General features: G+C 44.8%; 1 protein-coding gene and 1 long non-coding RNA gene across 4 annotated transcripts in view; one reads left to right on the top strand and one right to left on the bottom strand.

The window, feature by feature from the left end:
- Positions 1 to 22517, top strand: part of LOC118372622 (piezo-type mechanosensitive ion channel component 2-like) — a 213790-nt gene that overhangs the window by 10605 nt on the left and 180668 nt on the right. The window lies entirely within an intron of this gene.
- On the bottom strand, positions 7203 to 8536 carry LOC127912892 (uncharacterized). Its single transcript, XR_008083964.1, has 3 exons — positions 8469 to 8536; positions 7608 to 7648; positions 7203 to 7238 (listed from the first exon to the last, which is right to left on the bottom strand). It is a non-coding gene; the product is annotated as an uncharacterized LOC127912892 (long non-coding RNA).

Raw genomic sequence — 22517 nt, 5'->3', positions numbered from 1 at the left:
TTTTCTGTCACAAATTATGTTGTATCAGTTTTTCTCTAGATGGGCTTTTGTGAAGTTGTGAGACTTCCATGGTAAATTAAATCCTCTTAACTAAATCACACACAAGAGCCCAATTTGGCATGGTGAGAGAAATTCAGCTGCATTGGCACTCACTGAAAGAGGAAATTGGGTCGGAAACCTACAAGAGGTTAACCAAACTATTTAGTTAATTCTGTTGATGTAGAGTATGATTACATTGGATTACTCATTTTGAAGGGTGTTTTTCAAAGTGCAGTTTGAGGAAGAGGGAGAGATAAACAGAAAGAGAGAGCAGGAGATAGCAGGAGGGCGAGGGAGAGAGAAACAGAGAGAGAGAGCAAGAGATAGCAGGAGGGCGAGGGAGAGAGAAACAGATGGGAGCGGAGAGAGTGGGAGGGAGAAGGAGAGAGCTGGAGGGAGAGGAAGAGAGCTGGAGGGGGAGGGAGAGGGAGAGAGGGAGATGGAGAGAGCCGCAGTCTCTCTGTTTTCTGATGAAATAGCTTCTTGAAGGGTAGTTTGGATCATATCTGTCTCACTTGAAATGAGAGCGACTGTATCTGCCTCTCTTAACAAATGATAAGATATTAAACCTGTTAACAATCAGACCAACTAGAGTGATGACTGTTTCCAACTATGAATCTCAACCAGGGAGAGTTACAGTATGTGGAACAAAAGAAGCCATTCTACCTGATGGCTATTTGATGTCCCAGCCTACTGCCCCCTTAGTGTCCCCTCACAGTGCACTGGTGACCCACAACCGTTTATGTTGAGCTTTTACCTAGGCGTTACTTTATTTCTGTTTTATTTTCGGAGAGAAACACGTTTTGTTTGTATGGGTCCCCAGGATGTATACAGAGACAGTAGAGTTTCTACAGAGCCGGGCCAGTAAATGGGATAAATGAAGCCATGCATGGCTGGAAAGAAGGGGACCAGTGTTTGTAAATGTTTTTATTATCTATTTAACCTTTATTTAACTAGGCAAGTCAGTTAAGAACAAATTCTTATTTACAATGAAGGCCTACCCAGACCAAACCCTAACCCGGTCCATGCTGGGCCAATTGTGCGCCACCCTATGGGACTGCCAATCACAGCTGGTTGTAAAACAGCCTGGAATCATAACAGGGTCTGTGGCCTCTAGCACTGAGATGCAGTGTCTTAGAGAGCTGCTCCACTCGAGAGCCCTACATGTGGTGCCTCAAAGCTTTCAACTGGGAGTCTTCAAGTGGACAGGCCACCACTTAAACTGCCTATGAGCACTGAGTCTTGAAGTGGAAAGGCCACCACTTAAACTGCCTATGAGCACTGAGTCTTGAAGTGGAAAGGCCATCACTTAAACTGCCTATGAGCACTGAGTCTTGAAGTGGAAAGGCCATCACTTAAACTGCCTATGAGCACTGAGTCTTGAAGTGGAAAGGCCATCACTTAAACTGCCTATGAGCACTGAGTCTTGAAGTGGAAAGGCCACCACTTAAACTGCCTATGAGCACTGAGTCTTGAAGTGGAAAGGCCATCACTTAAACTGCCTATGAGCACTGAGTCTTGAAGTGGAAAGGCCATCACTTAAACTGCCTATGAGCACTGAGTCTTGAAGTGGAAAGGCCACCACTTAAACTGCCTATGAGCACTGAGTCTTGAAGTGGAAAGGCCACCACTTAAACTGCCTATGAGCACTGAGTCTTGAAGTGGAAAGGCCACCACTTAAACTGCCTATGAGCACTGAGTCTTGAAGTGGAAAGGCCATCACTTAAACTGCCTATGAGCACTGAGTCTTGAAGTGGAAAGGCCATCACTTAAACTGCCTATGAGCACTGAGTCTTGAAGTGGAAAGGCCATCACTTAAACTGCCTATGAGCACTGAGTCTTGAAGTGGAAAGGCCATCACTTAAACTGCCTATGAGCACTGAGTCTTGAAGTGGAAAGGCCATCACTTAAACTGCCTATGAGCACTGAGTCTTGAAGTGGAAAGGCCATCACTTAAACTGCCTATGAGCTCTGAGTCTTGAAGTGGAAAGGCCATCACTTAAACTGCCTATGAGCACTGAGTCTTGAAGTGGAAAGGCCATCACTTGAACTGCCTATGAGCACTGGTCTTGAAGTGGAAAGGCCATCAAGAAACTGCCTAAGCACTGAGTCTTGAAGTGGAAAGGCTATAGCCTATGAGCACTGAGTCTTGAAGTGGAAAGGCCATCACTTGAACTGCCTATGAGCACTGAGTCTTGAAGTGGAAAGGCCATCACTTAAACTGCCTATGAGCACTGAGTCTTGAAGTGGAAACAACAAACTGCCTATGTACTGAGTCTTGAAGTGGAAAGGCCATCACTTGAACTGCCTATGAGCACTGAGTCTTGAAGTGGAAAGGCCATCACTTAAACTGCCTATGAGCACTGAGTCTTGAAGTGGAAAGGCCATCACTTAAACTGCCTATGAGCACTGAGTCTTGAAGTGGAAAGGCCATCACTTAAACTGCCTATGAGCACTGAGCAGTTTAAGTGATGGCCTTTCCACTTCAAGACTCAGTGCTCATAGGCACCTTTCTCGTTCTCTCTCTCTTTCTCTCGGATGCCAGTTTTCCCTTATATAAAGCAATTATCAATTCCACAGTGCAACTACATCATGGCCCAATAAGAAACAAAAATGTATCTGTAGCCTATAGTTTATGAGTCCAACTTGTGCTGTATGGAAACAACAGTATTAGCAGTATAGACATGGTTTGAAATACCTGGTGAGAAATATATCACCAAAACATATATTTGTATAAATGTGTGATTCTTTTTCCATCACTGGTCAGTTGGTTTCATTTGACTAAAAGTCAACATGTCTCAAAAGCAGTTATCAGTAAAACAGCCTTTGCCCCACTGGATGAGTACACAAGTAGGCATGACTTTTGTTAAAAATATTTTATAGATTTGCATACCACTCTGCAGTTCCCTGGAGGTCTCTCTCCCTCAGCATCTCTCTCTCTCTCTTTCTCTCACTCTCCCTGACTCTCTCTCGCTCTCTCTCTTTCTCTCACTCTTTCTCTCTCTCTCTCTTTCTCTTTCAATCTTTCTCTCCTCTCTCTCTCTCTCTCTCTCTCTCTCTCCCGCTCTTTCTCTTTCTCTCTCTCGCTCTCTCTCTCTCTCTTTCAGTCTCAATCTTTCAGTCTCTCTCTCTCTCTCTCTCTCTATCTCTTTCAGTCTCTCTCTCTCTCTCTCTCTCTCTCTCTCTCTCTCTCTCTCTCTCTCTCTCTCTCTCTCTCTCTTTCAGTCTCCTCTCTCTCTCTCTCTCTCTCTCTCTTCTCTCTCTCTCTCTCTCTCTTTCTTTCTCTCTCTCTTCTTTCAGTGTCTCTCTCTCTCTCTCTCTCTCTCTCTCTCTCTCTCTCTCTCTCTCTCTCTCTCTCTCTCTCCCCTTTGGCTTTATAGTCAGACTATTCATACAGTTTTATCTGAACAGTTTCCTTTCTGTAATCTGACAACAGTGCCACTGAACTATACTGAGCCACCTGAAAGGACCTTTTGTTCGGACTCTCCCAACCACACAGAACTCAGAGCTCAGGGAGACTACTAGAAACAAGACAGTTGTATATCACAACTCAAAGTGTCTGGTTTTGAGAACATGTGTAAAATAATTGGCTAAAAGTAAAATAGACACATTCATAGGTGTCCACTGCCCAGTTTAGAAGGTTTGGTAATCTTACAGTGATAGTTGAATTAGATAGCCTTTGGTGTAAACCAATCATTGATTAAAGTTACTGAAATACAGGCAGCTTGTTTTGTTTGTTCGACCAACTTGCAAATTGATGAGCTAGCAGACACCGACGCTTGACAATACAGACCTGTGGGGTCTCCTGATTGGCGCAGCGGTCTAAGGCACTGCGGTGCTAGCTGCGTTACTACAAATCAAATCAAATCCTGGTACAGATCCTGGTTCGATACAGAGCGGTGTCACAGCCAGCCGTGACCGGGAGACCCATGAGGCGACGCACAATTGGCCCAGCATCGTTAGGGTAGGGTTTGGCTGGCCGGTATGTCCTTGTCCCATTGCGCTCTAGTGACTCCTGTGGCGGGCCGGGCGCATGCACGCTGACACGGTCGCCAGGTGTACAGTGTTTCCTCCGACTTCCTGGCTTCCGGGTTAAGCGTGCATTGTGTAAAGAAGCAGTGCGGCTTGGCAGGGTTGTGTATTGGAGGATGTCTCTCTCGAGTTTGTACGGGAGTTGCAGCGATGGGACAAGACTGTAACTACCAATTGGATATGATGAAATTGGAGAGGACAAGGGGGTAAAAAAAATAGCAATGGTAGCACTGAACAATGTGCTAGTCCTTTAGTCCAAAAACTCCTACTTGCAGACAAACATTTGTGTGTGCTTTCTATCTTTTACCTCAGTTCTACCCATGATAGAAATGAACACAATTGAATATTCTGGTAACACAACTTGTTGTCGTCAAAGTATCTGATGCCTCTGTAGTAGAGGGGGATTTAATTATTTTTGAACTGTCGCATTGGTGATGTACTCATGAGATTTAACCTTAATGCAACAATGACTATGGATTTTCCCACTAATAACCACATAATTAGCCTCCCATCTCTCTCATTCTGGTCTCTCATCATTACAATGTTGAGTCATTTCTGTTTAAATGGCCATTTAAATAGCTTCAACTAGGAGACAGCCGATGTAAAAACACAATGTGACACAATGTGAAAAATGTACATATGAAAAATCCATGTGAAAATTCCCACGTGTACAACAAACGTGTTTCTGACTTGTGAAAATCAATCATTGAATTTTAATTTTTAAATCTCCCTGTTCATACCATACATTGTGTCTGAAAACCCTTATTTTTGTCTGTTTTTTGTTGTTGTTTCTAAGGGACAATCTAATATAGAAATAAACCTCTCATGTTGATTCTTGCAAGGCATCTGTCCCCCTATATGGTTCTTAGAGATTAACTTGCTGGTGGAGGGTTGATTTGGGCTGGTAGTTTGTGAATTGACTCACCTTTGGGTTATGAACAAGTATTCTCAACGTACATTGTATATCTGCATTTTACGTGCGAGCTTGCTTTGAAAAAGAGTGCAAAATACATATTAATGTCTCATCTGTACTGAAAACTGTCATGTGCAGTTGTACCATCTGATTACCTGTCAGTAGTTTCATAGCGGTACATTCCTGAGGACAAGCGGTGGTGGAACCTGCAGTGTGGTACATTCCTGAGGACAAGCGGTGGTGGAACCTGCAGTGTGGTACATTCCTGAGGACAAGCGGTGGTGGAACCTGCAGTGTGGTACATTCCTGGGGACAAGCGGTGGTGGAACCTGCAGTGTGGTACATTCCTGAGGACAAGCGGTGGTGGAACCTGCAGTGTGGTACATTCCTGAGGACAAGCGGTGGTGGAACCTGCAGTGTGGTACATTCCTGAGGACAAGCGGTGGTGGAACCTGCAGTGTGGTACATTCCTGAGGACAAGCGGTGGTGGAACCTGCAGTGTGGTACATTCCTGAGGACAAGCGGTGGTGGAACCTGCAGTGTGGTACATTCCTGGGGACAAGCGGTGGTGGAACCTGCAGTGTGGTACATTCCTGAGGACAAGCGGTGGTGGAACCTGCAGTGTGGTACATTCCTGGCGACAAGCGGTGGTGGAACCTGCAGTTTGGTACATTCCTGAGGACAAGCGGTGGTGGAACCTGCAGTGTGGTACATTCCTGGGGACAAGCGGTGGTGGAACCTGCAGTGTGGTACATTCCTGAGGACAAGCGGTGGTGGAACCTGCAGTGTGGTACATTCCTGAGGACAAGCGGTGGTGGAACCTGCAGTGTGGTACATGCCTGAGGACAAGCGGTGGTGGAACCTGCAGTGTGGTACATTCCTGAGGACAAGCGGTGGTGGAACCTGCAGTGTGGTACATTCCTGAGGACAAGCTGTGGTGGAACCTGCAGTGTGGTACATTCCTGGGGACAAGCGGTGGTGGAACCTGCAGTGTGGTACATTCCTGAGGACAAGCGGTGGTGGAACCTGCAGTGTGGTACATTCCTGAGGACAAGCGGTGGTGGAACCTGCAGTGTGGTACATTCCTGGGGACAAGCGGTGGTGGAACCTGCAGTTTGGTACATTCCTGAGGACAAGCGGTGGTGGAACCTGCAGTGTGGTACATTCCTGGGGACAAGCGGTGGTGGAACCTGCAGTGTGGTACATTCCTGGGGACAAGCGGTGGTGGAACCTGCAGTGTGGTACATTCCTGAGGACAAGCGGTGGTGGAACCTGCAGTGTGGTACATTCCTGAGGACAAGCGGTGGTGGAACCTGCAGTGTGGTACATTCCTGAGGACAAGCGGTGGTGGAACCTGCAGTGTGGTACATTCCTGAGGACAAGCGGTGGTGGAACCTGCAGTTTGATACATTCCTGAGGACAAGCGGTGGTGGAACCTGCAGTGTGGTACATTCCTGAGGACAAGCGGTGGTGGAACCTGCAGTGTGATACATTCCTGGGGACAAGCGGTGGTGGAACCTGCAGTGTGGTACATTCCTGGGGACAAGCGGTGGTGGAACCTGCAGTGTGGTACATTCCTGAGGACAAGCGGTGGTGGAACCTGCAGTGTGGTACATTCCTGGGGACAAGCGGTGGTGGAACCTGCAGTGTGGTACATTCCTGGGGACAAGCGGTGGTGGAACCTGCAGTGTGGTACATTCCTGGGGACAAGCGGTGGTGGAACCTGCAGTGTGGTACATTCCTGGGGACAAGCGGTGGTGGAACCTGCAGTGTGGTACATTCCTGGGGACAAGCGGTGGTGGAACCTGCAGTGTGGTACATTCCTGAGGACAAGCGGTGGTGGAACCTGCAGTGTGGTACATTCCTGGGGACAAGCGGTGGTGGAACCTGCAGTGTGGTAATTCCTGAGGACAGCGGTGGTGGAACCTGCAGTTTGGTACATTCCTGAGGACAAGCGGTGGTGGAACCTGCAGTGTGGTACATTCCTGAGGACAAGCGGTGGTGGAACCTGCAGTGTGGTACATTCCTGAGGACAAGCGGTGGTGGAACCTGCAGTGTGGTACATTCCTGGGGACAAGCGGTGGTGGAACCTGCAGTGTGGTACATTCCTGAGGACAAGCGGTGGTGGAACCTGCAGTGTGGTACATTCCTGAGGGCAAGCGGTGGTGGAACCTGCAGTGTGATACATTCCTGAGGACAAGCGGTGGTGGAACCTGCAGTGTGATACATTCCTGAGGACAAGCGGTGGTGGAACCTGCAGTGTGGTACATTCCTGGGGACAAGCAGTGGTGGAACCTGCAGTGTGGTACATTCCTGGGGACAAGCGGTGGTGGAACCTGCAGTGTGGTACATTCCTGAGGACAAGCGGTGGTGGAACCTGCAGTGTGGTACATTCCTGGGGACAAGCGGTAGTGGAACCTGCAGTGTGGTACATTCCTGAGGACAAGCGGTGGTGGAACCTGCAGTTTGATACATTCCCGAGGACAAGCGGTGGTGGAACCTGCAGTGTGGTACATTCCTGAGGACAAGCGGTGGTGGAACCTGCAGTGTGGTACATTCCTGAGGACAAGCGGTGGTGGAACCTGCAGTGTGATACATTCCTGAGGACAAGCGGTGGTGGAACCTGCAGTGTGGTACATTCCTGAGGACAAGCGGTGGTGGAACCTGCAGTTTGGTACATTCCTGAGGACAAGCGGTGGTGGAACCTGCAGTCTGGTACATTCCTGAGGACAAGCGGTGGTGGAACCTGCAGTGTGGTATATTCCTGAGGACAAGCGGTGGTGGAACCTGCAGTGTGGTACATTCCTGGGGACAAGCGGTGGTGGAACCTGCAGTGTGGTACATTCCTGGGGACAAGCGGTGGTGGAACCTGCAGTGTGGTACATTCCTGGGGACAAGCGGTGGTGGAACCTGCAGTGTGGTACATTCCTGAGGACAAGCGGTGGTGGAACCTGCAGTGTGGTACATTCCTGGGGACAAGCGGTGGTGGAACCTGCAGTGTGATACATTCCTGGGGACAAGCGGTGGTGGAACCTGCAGTGTGTTACATTCCTGAGGACAAGCGGTGGTGGAACCTGCAGTGTGGTACATTCCTGAGGACAAGCGGTGGTGGAACCTGCAGTGTGGTACATTCCTGAGGACAAGCGGTGGTGGAACCTGCAGTGTGGTACATTCCTGAGGACAAGCGGTGGTGGAACCTGCAGTGTGGTACATTCCTGGGGACAAGCGGTGGTGGAACCTGCAGTGTGGTACATTCCTGAGGACAAGCGGTGGTGGAACCTGCAGTGTGGTACATTCCTGAGGACAAGCGGTGGTGGAACCTGCAGTGTGGTACATTCCTGGGGACAAGCGGTGGTGGAACCTGCAGTGTGGTACATTCCTGAGGACAAGCGGTGGTGGAACCTGCAGTGTGGTACATTCCTGAGGACAAGCGGTGGTGGAACCTGCAGTGTGGTACATTCCTGGGGACAAGCGGTGGTGGAACCTGCAGTTTGATACATTCCTGAGGACAAGCGGTGGTGGAACCTGCAGTGTGGTACATTCCTGAGGACAAGCGGTGGTGGAACCTGCAGTGTGATGGTATGGTAGCAGTGGTGCATGATGGGGTATATGAAGTTACAAGCAGGGTGTAGCTAGTTTTAGTCATTTTTTGAGCAACAAGGCACACCAGAGTTAGTTCAGGCTCATTCATGAGGTTCAGGCATCTTCAGGTTTGGAAGTTCTAGTGTAAACAGAACCCAGTGAAATAACATATTGAGTTACCTGTGAAAACAGAAACATTTGTGATGGAGCCGGTGGCAGAATGGATCTTGGGTGTCTGTGCACACTGTTTCCACCTACGGTCTCTGTCTTCTCCACCTCCCATCAATTCCAGCAGCATCAATGAACTGACATATTTACGCTTAATATTAATATTTAGCTCTGATATTAAAAAAAGGCCATTTTGGGGGTATTTTTAAAATATGTTTTGGATATATATTCGTCAACACTTGCTATTCTTTTTTATGTCAACATCAATATTATTCAGTGTAGACAATGACTGTGCCAGGGACCTGGAGATTGTTCTTCGCCAAAACACTCGAACAGAAAATACTCACACTGAATAAACAAAACCGTCAGAAATTAACAGTAAATATTAAAACAACAACTCTTCATAAATCTTTTGGCCAGATCTGATTATTAATCAGTTTTGTAATCAATTTGTAAGTCGCTCTGGATAAGAGCGTCTGCTAAATGACTTAAATGTAAATGTAAAATTAATCCTGAAAAACACAGAAAGTGGATTGGCATCAATGCACGATTTACTGTGAAAGTCTAAATTCCTCACCTATATCAACGAATTAGCAGCTGCTACTCTCTGTTTATTATCTATTATATAACTTAAATTGCCTTGACTAACCGGTGCCCCCCACACATTGACTCTGTACCGGTACCCCCTGTATATAGCCTCCACATTGACTCTGTACCGGTACCCCCTGTATATAGCCCACACATTGACTCTGTACCGGTACCCCCTGTATATAGCCTCCACATTGACTCTGTACCGGTACCCCCTGTATATAGCCCACACATTGACTCTGTACCGATACCCCTGTATATAGCCCACACATTGACTCTGTACCGGTACCCCTGTATATAGCCTCCACATTGACTCTGTACCGGTACCCCCTGTATATAGCCCACACATTGACTCTGTACCGGTACCCCCTGTATATAGCCCACACATTGACTCTGTACCGGTACCCCTGTATATAGCCCACACATTGACTCTGTACTGGTACCCCCTGTATATAGCCCACACATTGACTCTGTACCGGTACCCCTGTATATAGCCCACACATTGACTCTGTACCGGTACCCCTGTATATAGCCCACACATTGACTCTGTACCAGTACCCCCTGTATATAGCCTCCACATTGACTCTGTACCGGTACCCCCTGTATATAGCCCACACATTGACTCTGTACCGGTACCCCTGTATATAGCCCACACATTGACTCTGTACTGGTACCCCCTGTATATAGCCTCCACATTGACTCTGTACCAGTACCCCCTGTATATAGCCTCCACATTGACTCTGTACCGGTACCCCCTGTATATAGCCTCCCACATTGACTCTGTACCGGTACCCCTGTATATAGCCCACACATTGACTCTGTACCGGTACCCCTGTATATAGCCTCCACATTGACTCTGTACTGGTACCCCCTGTATATAGCCTCCACATTGACTCTGTACCGGTACCCCTGTATATAGCCTCCACATTGACTCTGTACTGGTACCCCTGTATATAGCCTCCCCTGTACATTGACTCTGTACTGGTACCCCCTGTATATAGCCTCCACATTGACTCTGTACCGGTACCCCCTGTATATAGCCTCCACATTGACTCTGTACCGGTACCCCCTGTATATAGCCTCCACATTGACTCTGTACCGGTACCCCCTGTATATAGCCTCCACATTGACTCTGTACCGGTACCCCTGTATATAGCCCACACATTGACTCTGTACCGGTACCCCTGTATATAGCCCACACATTGACTCTGTACCGGTACCCCTGTATATAGCCCACACATTGACTCTGTACCGGTACCCCCTGTATATAGCCTCCACATTGACTCTGTACCGGTACCCCCTGTATATAGCCTCCACATTGACTCTGTACCGGTACCCCCCCCTGTATATAGCCTCCACATTGACTCTGTACTGGTACCCCCTGTATATAGCCTCCACATTTACTCTGTACCGGTACCCCTGTATATAGCCTCCACATTGACTCTGTACCGGTACCCCTGTATATAGCCTCCACATTGACTCTGTACCGGTACCCCCTGTATATAGCCTCCACATTGACTTTGTACTGGTACCCCCTGTATATAGCCCACACATTGACTCTGTACCGGTACCCCTGTATATAGCCTCCACATTGACTCTGTACTGGTACCCCCTGTATATAGCCCACACATTGACTCTGTAATGGTACCCCCTGTATATAGCCTCCACATTGACTCTGTACCAGTACCCCCTGTATATAGCCCACACATTGACTCTGTACCGGTACCCCCTGTATATAGCCTCCACATTGACTCTGTACCGGTACCCCTGTATATAGCCTCCACATTGACTCTGTACCGGTACCCCTGTATATAGCCTCCACATTGACTCTGTACCGGTACCCCCTGTATATAGCCTTGTTACTGTTATTTTATTGTTGTTCTTGAAATATTTGCATTTTTTATTTATTTTTTACTTCCGTTAACTTTAGTAAATACTTTCTTAACACTTATTTTTCTTAAAATGTATTATTGGTTAAGGGCTTGTAAGTAAGCCTTTCAATGTAAGGTCTAAACCTGTTGTATTAGGCGAATGTGACAAATAAAATGTAATTTGATACTGAATATCGTCTATACTGAACAAAAATATAAAACGCAACATGTAAAGTGTTGGTCCCATGTTTCATGAGCAGAAATAAAAGATCACAGAAATATTCCATGCCCACAAAAATCTTATTTTGCTCAAACTTTTTGGGCACAAATTTGTTTACATCCCTCGTAGTGAGCATTTCTCCTTTGCCAAGATAATCCATCCACCTGACAGGTGTGACATAGTTTTGAGGGAGCATGCAATAGGCATGCTGACTGCAGGAATGTCCACCAGAGCTGTTGCCAGAGATTTTAATGTTAATTTCTTTACCATAAGCTGCCTCCAACTTCATTTTAGAGAATTTGGCAGTACTCACAGCCGGCCTCACAACCGCAGGCCACGTGTAACGACGCCAGTCCAGGACCTCCACATCCGGCTTCATCACCTGCGGGATCATCTGAGACCAGCTGATGAAACTATGGGTTTGCACAACTGAAGAATTTCTGCACAAACTGTCAGAAACTTCAGGGAAGCTCATATGCGTGCTTGTCGTCCTCACCAGGGTCTTGACCTGACTGGAGTTTCGTAACCGACTTCAGTGGGCAAATACTCACCTTCAATGGCCACTGGCACGCTGGAGTAGTGTGCCGGTTTCAAGTGTACCGGGCAGATGGCAGACAGCGTGTGTGGCGAGCTGTCCATCCCTCACCCCCTGACACCCATCCCTCACCCCTGACTCCCCATCCCTCACCCCCTGACTCCCCATCCCTCACCACTTGACTCCCCATCCCTCACCACTTGACTCCCCATCCCTCACCCCTTGACTCCCCATCCCTCACCCCTTGACCCCCCATCCCTCACCCCTTGACTCCCCATCCCTCACCCCCTGACTCCCCATCCCTCACCCCTTGACTCCCCATACCTAACCCCTTGACTCCCCATACCTAACCCCTTGACTCCCCATCCCTCACCCCTTGACTCCCCATCCCTCACCCCTTGACTCCCCATCCCTCACCCCTTGACTCCCCATCCCTCACCCCTTGACTCCCCATCCCTCACCCCTTGACTCCCCATCCCTCACCCCCTGACTCCCCATCCCTCACCCCTTGACTCCCCATACCTAACCCCTTGACTCCCCATCCCTCACCCCTTGACTCCCCATCCCTCACCCCTTGACTCCCCATACCTAACCCCTTGACTCCCCATACCTCACCCCTTGACTCCCCATCCCTCACCACTTGACTCCCCATCCCTCACCCCTTGACTCCCCATCCCTCACCCCTTTAATTTGGGTAGCCTTGTTCTCAAATTAGCTTTGTTAAAACCCCCAGCTACAATAAATGCAGCCTCAGAACACTTCTGCGAGCAGGCCTTTCTAATCGACCTGGCCCGGGTATCCTGGAAGGATATTGACCTCATCCCGTCAGTCGAGGATGCCTGGTCGTTCTTTAAAAGTAATTTCCTCATCATCTTAAATAGGCATGGCCCTTTCAAAAAATTTAGAACTAAGAACAGATATAGCCCTTGGCTCACTCCAGACCTGACTGCCCTTGACCAGCACAAAAACATCCTGTGGCTGAATGCAATTGTATCGAATAGTCTCTGCGATATGCAACTGTTCAGGGAAGTCAGGAACCAATACAAGCAGTCAGTCAGGAAAGCAAAGGCTAGCTTTTTCAAACAAAAATTCAAAAAGTTTTGGGACACTGTAAAGTCCATGGAGAACAAAAGCACCTCCCAGCTGCCCACTGCACTGAGGCCAAGTAACACGGTCACCACCGATAAATCCATGATAATTGAACATTTCAAAAAGCATTTATTTACGGCTGGCCATGCTTTCCTACCCCGGCCAACAGCTCCGCCCCCCCCGCAGCTACTTGCCCGAGCCTTCCCAGCTTCTCCTTTACCCAAATCCAGATAGCAGATGTGCTGAAAGAGCTGCAAAACCTGGACCGTACAAATCAGCTGGGCTAGACAATCTGGACCCTCTCATTCTAAAACTATCTGCCGCCATTGTTGCAACCCCTATTACCAGTCTGTTCAACCTCTCTTTCGTATCGTCCGAGATCCCTAAAGATTGGAAAGCTGCCACGGTCATCCCCCTCTTCAAAGGGGGTGACACTCTAGACCCAAACTGTTATAGACCTAAATCCATCCTGCCCTGCCTCTATAAAGTCTTCGAAAGCCAAGTTAATAAACAGATCACTGACCATTTTGAATCCCACCGTACCTTCTCCACTCTGCAATCTGGTTTCCGAGCTGGTCACGGGTGCACCTCAACCACGCTCAAGGTCCTAAACGATATCATAACTGCCATATATCCATAATCACCATATCCTTATCGGCAGACTCAATAGCCTTGTTTCACCAACTACTTCGCAGACAGAGTTCAGTAAGTCAAATCAGAGGGCCTGTTGTCCGGACCTGTGGCAGTCTCTATGGGGGTGCCACAGGGTTCAATTCTCTGGCCGACTCTTTTCTCTGATGTCACTCTTGCTGTGGGTGATTCCCTGATCCACCTCTACACAGACGACACCATTCTGTATACATCTGGCCCTTCTTTGGACACTGTGTTAACAAACCTCCAAACGAGCTTCAATGCCATACAACACTCCTTCTGTGGGCTCCAACTGCTCTATATATAATATGCCATTTAGCAGACGCTTTTATCCAAAGCGACTTACAGTCATGTGTGCATACATTCTACGTATGGTTGGTCCCGGGAATCGAACCCACTACCCTGGCGTTACAAGCGCCATGCTCTACCAACTGTGCTACAGAAGGACCACTGCTCTTAAACACTAGTAGAACCAAATATATGCTTTTCAACCGTTCGCTACCCGCACCCGCCTGCCCGACCAGCATCACTACCCTGGACGGTTCTGACCTAGAATATGTGGACAACTACAAATACCTAGGTGTCTGGCTAGACTGTAAACTCTCCTTCCAGACTCATATTAAACATCTCCAATCCAACATCAAATCTAGAATCAACTTTCTTTTTCGCAACAAAGCTTCCTTCACACACGCCGCCAAACTTACCCTAGTAAAACTGACTATCCTACCAATCCTCAACTTCGGCAATGTCATCTACGAAATAGCTTCCAATACTCTACAATACTCTACAGCAAACTGGATGCAGTCTATCACAGTGCCATCCATTTTGTCACCAACTCCCCTTATTCCACCCACCACTGCGACCTGTATGATCCAGTACGCTGGCCCTTGCTACATATTCGTCAACAGACCCACTGGCTCCAGGTCATCTATAAGTCAATGCTAGGTAAAGCTCCGCCTTATCTCAGCTCACTGGTCACGATAACAACACCCACCCGTAACACGCGCTCCAGCAGATATATCTCACTGGTCATCCCCAAAGCCAACTCCTCCTTTGGCCGCCTTTCCTTCCAGTTCTCCGCTGCCCGTGCATGGAACGAATTGCAAAAATCGCTGGAGCTGGAGACTTATGTTTCCCTCGCTAACTTTAAACATCTGTACATAGTCCATCTGTAAATAGCCCACCCAATATACCTACCTCATCCCCATATTGTTTTTATTTATTTTTCTGCTCTTTTTCACACCAGTATCTCTACTTGCACATCATCATCTGCTCATTTATCACTCCAGTGTTAATCTGCTAAATTGTAATTACTTCGCTACTATGGCCTATTTATTGCCTACCTCCTCACGCCATTTGTACACACTGTATATAGACTGTCTTTTTTTCTATTGTGTTATTGACTGTATGCTTGTTTATTCCATGTGTAACTCTGCGTTGTTGTTTGTGTCGCACTGCTTTGCTTTATCTTGGCCACATCGCAGTTGTAAATGAGAACTTGTTCTCAAATAGCCTACCTGGTTAAATAAAGGTGAAATAAATAAAAAATATATGGTTTCCAGTTTGAATAAAGTCCACTGAAGTTCCTTGACGGCTGGCTTGTTAACCGCTTGTATAGCGGGATATACACGGCTGTGACGATAACTGAGGAGAGTTCTCTTGGGGGATAATACGGTGGGCATTTGATTGTTAGGAATTCTAGGTCAGGTGAACAAAAGGGCTTGAGTTCTTGTACGTTGTTCCAATTACACCATGAGTCGTTAATCATGAAACATACACCCCCTTCTTCTTACCAGACATACTCTGTTTCATGGAGACATGGCTAGCTGGGAGTCCGTACAGCCAACAGAATTTTCCGTGCATCGCGCTGACAGGAATAAACATAACGTAATACAATACATTCATCAGATATGTTCATCTCATAATATTGAAGGCAGTGTGATGTCACAGCTGCTTATCTTTAGACATATAGCCAGTAGTCACCCAAACTAGGCCTATCTGAAGTATGAATATGACCAATCAAATCGTCAGGTAGCCTATTGTTCTGGCAGACACGAGTCAGTAGTAGATTGCTAAACTGTATTTTATATGGATGATAAACGTTGGATAAACGTTGCCAGGCAAGACTGGAAGAAAGGAATCTTCTGGTCACTAATCTGGATATGCGCGTCCACCTTTGTGCCCTAAACACATTTATACAAAAACATGAAAAACATTCTGGGGGAAGTTTTACCACCACCGAATGGGCACTTTGGAGACTGGAAAGACAAAGAAAAGGCATGTGTTCTGCACAGGTAGAGCCCTATCTGTGCACGTGTCTGCCACCCTGTGTGATTTAAAAGTACATTTTTCTATGATCCTTCATGATTTGCAAAATGTTCATTATTTGCAGAAGATTCTGTAAATCTAGATTAATCTAACCCTGATGCCGATTTTGAAATAAGTAATTGAACAACTAAAATTCAAAGCTTAATGTATAATTTTGGGAACTCTAGTGGTTCAGTTGGCCAGAAGTGGGAAGGTTGAGTTATGGAAGGGTTAAAATATTTATTGTTCATAAATTCTTTGTGGAGCAGTAATTGATATTTTTGATGTGCTTTTTTTTATTTTTTATATCCACTGGGTTGCATAATTCAACTCCTGTAATTAACATTTTATGTTTACTAAAATTCTATATCTGTGCCCTACAGCTGCTAGAAAGGAAAATAGCTGAGTTCATCTGATTTAAGGACAAGACCGCTGTTTTGTGTCACAACTCATTTTGATCAATGTGTTATTTTAACCCACACAGTTGTTTGTATCATTCAACTTTATTATTCCTCGACGACTCCATGTTAATTAATGATGCTGGCATGCCGAATTTGCAACACTTTACTGTCTGTCTCCTTTCCGTTCTGTTAAGGGCTAGCTAGACGCTAGAGAGCAATACCACACCCTGAGTGTGGTATACTATAACATCAGATAGAATTATCATTCCAAAGCAAAGCCAAACTCTACATCCTTCTCCATGACTGTCAGTTTAACATAAGTCCTTTCTTTACTTGTTAAGCCTCAGTGTTCTCAGAAGCCAACCATTTACAGTTTAAGTTCTCAGAATCCAGAGTGAACAAATTATGATAAATAAGATAACTTATATATATCTAAATATAATAATATAATAATGCATCATCCTTTTCACCTACTCTGCGTCTCACAAAGATATAAGCAAAGGACAGATTTCCACCGGTATATAATAAGCAAGTCTCTTCTATTTAATAATAAGGCCTGATTCACACTGTATATATGTTAGATGGATAGATGGATAGATAAACTAAGATAACCTTATTCTCACTCTGATCAATGGCATATAAGTTATAAGATAACAGTATGATCTCTCAAATAAGATAACCTATGATAAATAAGATAAATGCTGTAATGATAAATAAGAAAACATATACAGGACCATAGTTCAAAAATAATTTCTTCAAGATAGGTGTCCTACACTTCAACCTTGAAAACTAATCTCTTGCATGATAAAACTAAGATAATATTGTCCATAAGATGGTATTTGACAAAATAAGATAAATGGGCATCCTCCATGATAAATAAGATAACTTATGATAAATAAGATAACTTATGATAAATAAGATAACTTATGATAAATAAGATAACTTATGATAAAAGATAAGATAAATAAGATAACTTATGATAAATAAGATAACTTATGATAAATAAGATAACTTATGATAAATAAGATAACTTTGATACATAAGATAACTTATGATAAATAAGATAACTTATGATAAATAAGATAACTTATGATAAATAAGATAACTTATGATAAATAAGATAATTTATGATAAATAAGATAACTTATGATAAATAAGATAACTTATGATAAATAAGATAACTTATGATAAATAAGATAACTTATGATAAATAAGATAACTTATGATAAATAAGATAACTTATGATAAATAAGATAACTTATGATAAATAAGATAACTTATGATAAATAAGATAACTTATGATAAATAAGATAACTTATGATAAATAAGATAACTTATGATAAATAAGATAACTTATGATAAATAACATAACTTATGATAAATAAGATAATTTATGATAAATAAGATAACTTATGATAAATAAGATAATTTATGATAAATAAGATAACTTATGATAAATAAGATAATTTATGATAAATAAGATAACTTATGATAAATAAGATAATTTATGATAAATAAGATAACTTATGATAAATAAGATAACTTATGATAAATAAGATAACTTATGATAAATAAGATAAATTATGATAAATAAGATAATTTATGATAAATGAGATAACTTATGATAAATAAGATAACTTATGATAAATAAGATAACTTATGATAAATAAGATAACTTATGATAAATAAGATAACTTATGATAAATAAGATAACTTATGATAAATAAGATAACTTATGATAAATAAGATAACTTATGATAAATAAGATAACTTATGATAAATAAGATAACTTATGATAAATAAGATAACTTATGATAAATAACATAACTTATGATAAATAAGATAATTTATGATAAATAAGATAACTTATGATACATAAGCACACTTGGTCTCTGATTTACATGTTTGTTCACAATAAGCCATGTCTGTAGTCACATTCCACAACATGCTATATACTTTGGACCGATTTCTGTCTCTGACAAGATATTCAAGCAGGCTTTCCAGCATTCTCTCACTGCAGAATAGAGACGTTTTGATTTGACCAAAGCAAACTAAGATTAGCCCCAAAGAACATTAAGTGCTGTTCATTTCTTGATTGTTTCAGCTTCTAGATTTAACTCAAACCCCGTCTTGTGTATATCCCCACTATATGTATTTCAGTTCAAGGAGTAATAGTTAATGGGGTGTCTACATCGTAGGTGGTGAGGTGCAAACTCTGCCTGACTGGGAGCTTGACGAGGAAGCAATGGAGCGTGGAAGTGTGCTGCTCTGCACCCACAAACACAGACATGGCCTCCCTTCCTCTCTCTACCCGTATCGTACCCAACTACAATCATTATGGTCACTTAAACCCACAGCAGATATTATGAGAGTAATCATTTGCAGTGTTTGCAGCTGAGTAAGGAAAATAAACGGGGTGTGGACATTTTGGGGCAGCATGGGGTGTCGTCTGTTGGCAGTGGCTCCGGTCACGACTCCTACTCCAAACAGTCAGGCTTGTCCTGAAGACCCAGCTGATTGAAGCTGCTGCCCCAGTTGAGCCGTGTGCTGGCTGCCAATAGGAGGTCACCCGCTGGGGGGAAGTGTTAATGGACACCTAATCCCAATAACACTGCCAGAGACAGGGCTCACCAACCACATAGATCCAGAACCCTAACACACTAGTAGCATTTCAACTGGTGACGTCACTCGTTCTGAGACCTTGAAGTAGTTGTTTCCCTTGTCCCGCAAGGGCAGTGGCTTTTGTGGAGCGATAGGAAACGATGCTTCGAGGGAGGCCGTTGTTGATGTGTTCAGAGGGCCTCTGGTTGAAGCCCAGGTTGGAGCGAGGGGGGCAACGAATGCAACACTGTTACACACGCGCACACAGACACACACACAAATTAAGTGTACAGAGCACACTTCTGACAAAACAGAATTCAAGTTTTCTTCAATTTTCTTCAATGTTGGAAACTAGCATACGGAACAACTCTCTGCAAAATGTGTCCTTCCCGTTTGGAAAACAGTGAGGAACATAACACACAGCACCACGTGGGGGGAGGGTTCTTGAATTGCAACATCCAATCAAAATTCTCCAGACCTCCATAGGGAGGCGTGAAAGCGACGTGATTTTGGAGGCATACCTGTACATAAACGCCTCCGGTGTTAAATCACTGTTGAAAACTCCTAAATATTCTGCTCTCAGCAATGCAAATCAGAACCTTGTTGCTTCAAGTGATATTAATGAATGGACTTTGTTATTGTAATGTTGTACACAAATTTGAAACAAGTCTGCCTGAAACCCATGCACTGGGCCAACCTTTTAAGAGGTAGGCAGGCAGGCAGGCAGACAGGCAGACAGGCAGGCAGGCAGGCAGGCAGGCAGGCAGGCAGGCAGGCAGGCAGGCAGACAGACAGGCAGACAGACAGGCAGACAGGCAGACAGGCAGGCAGGCAGACAGGCAGACAGGCAGACAGGCAGGCAGGCAGGCAGGCAGGCAGGCAGGCAGGCAGGCAGGCAGGCAGGCAGGCAGGCAGGCGTACACAGCTGCTTCTGTTGAACTATAATTCCAGACATTTTCAGTCCTCTGCCGATGAGGATCATGTTTGAAGAAGTGTCATAACACATTTGATTGTCACACAGGGGAAAGGATGCAGATGTGGGACACAGGTCCTCTTTATTTAGTGTACCAGTATAAATGTATAGCTGCGTATATATTGTTCATACTGAAATACAGTAGAAACAGGTGTGCGGTTACTATATGTTACAGTATTTAATCCATGACTCACTTAATAATGCCACGTAGTGTAAACTGGGATATCTCTCTACTCTCGCTGAATTTCCCTCCATATATTTTGTAATTTGCATATATTTACCTCCATATATTCTGTAGTATTGGCCAATGTTGTGTGCTGAATTACTGTGTTAAGGTAATGGACCTGGCAGGGTATTTAGTTGGTGTGGAACAGATGTTTATAATACATTGGAGTGGGGAGGCTTATATTCCTGTTACACACTTGTGCAAGTGTTTAATGGAAATGTGTTGTTTGCGTATCCCAACTCCTCCTGGGACACCCACAGGGAATGGGTTCACGGCCAGGGTCACCATTGTCCACCACCCCTGGAGCAATGGGGGTTACCTGCCTTGCTCAAGGGCAAAGCAACAGAGATTTCACCTTGTAGGCTCTGGGATTCAAACCAGCAACCTTTCGGTAACTGGCCCAATGCTCTAACCTCGAGGCTCTTTACATTCCGGAGATTGTATTTACAAACATGTTAGAGAAAAATGCTGAAAATAATTTACAAAAATAAATTGTAAATTGTACTTGGCGGAGGAGTATTTCTGTCTGTAATAAAGCCCGTTTGTGGGGAAAAACTCATTCTGATTGGCTGGACCTGACTCCCCAGTGGGTGTCCTCCCAGGCGCTGCTCCCCTGCCTAGTCATGTGAAATTTATAGATTTGGGCCTAATGAATTTATTTCAATTGACTGATTTCCTTATATTACCGTAAATATTTGAAATTGTTGCATTCGTATTTTTGCTCAGTATACGTTTTAGTCATTTAACTGATGCTCTTATCCAGAGCAACTTACAGGAGTTAAATGCATTGCTCAGGGGCACATCGACCGATTTTTTCCCCAAGCCGGCTCAGGGATTCAAACCAGCGACCTTTACTGTTACTGGTCCAATGCTCTTAACCTCTAGGCTACCTGTCGCCCTGTTACCTGTCATGTAGCTCTCCCTGAATGAATGAGGAGATCGAAGACTGCAGCCCCAAGGGACCAGCCCCAAGAGGGCATGAGTTTGAATCACACTTTAGCTAGCTTTCCATCCAATTGGCAACAGATTTTCATGCAAATATTCTAAAATCTGCATAAAGAAAATATGCACATTTTAAAAACTAAAGTTCAATATGTTTCCACTCTACTGATTGTTTTGTCAAAATTGTTGTGTTAAATAGCAGATGTGCCACTCTGGTCTTGGTGCCTGTGCTCTAGCCAACAGCTTGCAGCTAGCTAGGCTAATCTACATGATGACATTATAATGGATAAAAGCAAGAATAATTGCATTTGTCAAACGGCAGCCAAGCATCGATCATCATGTCATTCAGAATCATACCATCTATATTTATTGGAAAAGAGCATCAAGCTCATCACGGGGGGGTGCACTGGTAACTACCACCACCCTGTGAAGTTCATCAGAAGTTATTTCATCTGTAGCCTAATAAACTGCATGGTTTCCCAAATCGTACGTGGGAGGACCACACACCATATCATCGCGTGACTCCAAGTTTACTTCGATATGATGGTTATTATGTCAATATTTGCACTTAAACACATTTCCACCACCATTATTTGCATAATACATTTTACAGACACAAAAATTAACAAAAAATTATCTGTTGGTATTTATAAAATTGTACCGAATCTTCCTGTTTCTGTCGTGCCCTGATCTGTTTCACCTGTTCCTGTGATTGTCTCCACCCCTACAGCCCACCCCTAATGTATTTATCCCTGTGTTTCCTGTCTCTCTGTGCCAGTTTGTCTTGTATGTTTAAGTCAAGTCAACCAGTGTGTTTTTCCAATACACCTTTTGCTATTCTTCTTTTTCTCGTCCTCCTGGTTTTGAACCTTGCCTGTTTTCTGGACTCTGTATCCACCTGCCTGACCATTCTGCCTGCCTTGACCACGAGCCTGTCTGCCACTCTGTACCCGCCTGCCTAACCATTCTGCCTGCCTCTATGGGGGTGCCACAGGGTTCAATTCTTGGACCGACTCTCTTCTCTGTATACATCAATGAGGTCGCTCTTGCTGCTGGTGGGTCTCTGATCCACCTCTACGCAGACGACACCATTCTGTATACTTCTGGCCCTTCTTTGGACACTGTGTTAACAACCCTCCAGGCAAGCTTCAATGCCATACAACTCTCCTTCCGTGGCCTCCAATTGCTCTTAAATACAAGTAAAACTAAATGCATGCTCTTCAACCGATCTCTACCTGCACCTACCTGCCTGTCCAACATCACTACTCTGGACGGCTCTGACTTAGAATACGTGGACAACTACAAATACTTAGGTGTCTGGTTAGACTGTAAACTCTCCTTCCAAACCCATATCAAACATCTCCAATCCAAAGTAAAAT

Source organism: Oncorhynchus keta, chromosome 28 (genome assembly GCF_023373465.1).
Source record: "Oncorhynchus keta strain PuntledgeMale-10-30-2019 chromosome 28, Oket_V2, whole genome shotgun sequence".
NCBI lineage: Eukaryota > Metazoa > Chordata > Actinopteri > Salmoniformes > Salmonidae > Oncorhynchus > Oncorhynchus keta.
This window is presented reverse-complemented; position numbering and strand designations above follow the sequence as displayed.